The following is a 349-nucleotide window of genomic DNA, read 5'->3' on the forward strand; positions in this document are numbered from 1 at the left end:
AAAAAAATGTTCAGAGAGCATATCATAAGTTTTAGAAACTCCATGGTGTGCCATTAAACCACCTCCATGAGCTTCCCTCACAAGTAGCTCACGGATGGAACAAGATGGTATGCAAAGTTTGCCTTTTCGAAACAAAAATCCATCTAACAACAAGTAATTATCCACAATGAGTCCTTTTTCACAAGATTCAACAAAAGGAGAAAAGAACATGTCATGGTGATACAAATCCTTTATGTGTTCAAAACCCAACAACCTAGCATTCAAAGTATTGAGGAGGACATACCTTCGTGATAATGCATCTGCAACAATGTTCTCCTTACCTTGTTTATATTTTATGACATAAGGGAAT

Source organism: Cucurbita maxima, unplaced genomic scaffold, assembly GCF_002738345.1.
Source record: "Cucurbita maxima cultivar Rimu unplaced genomic scaffold, Cmax_1.0 Cma_Scf00184, whole genome shotgun sequence".
Taxonomy (NCBI): domain Eukaryota; kingdom Viridiplantae; phylum Streptophyta; class Magnoliopsida; order Cucurbitales; family Cucurbitaceae; genus Cucurbita; species Cucurbita maxima.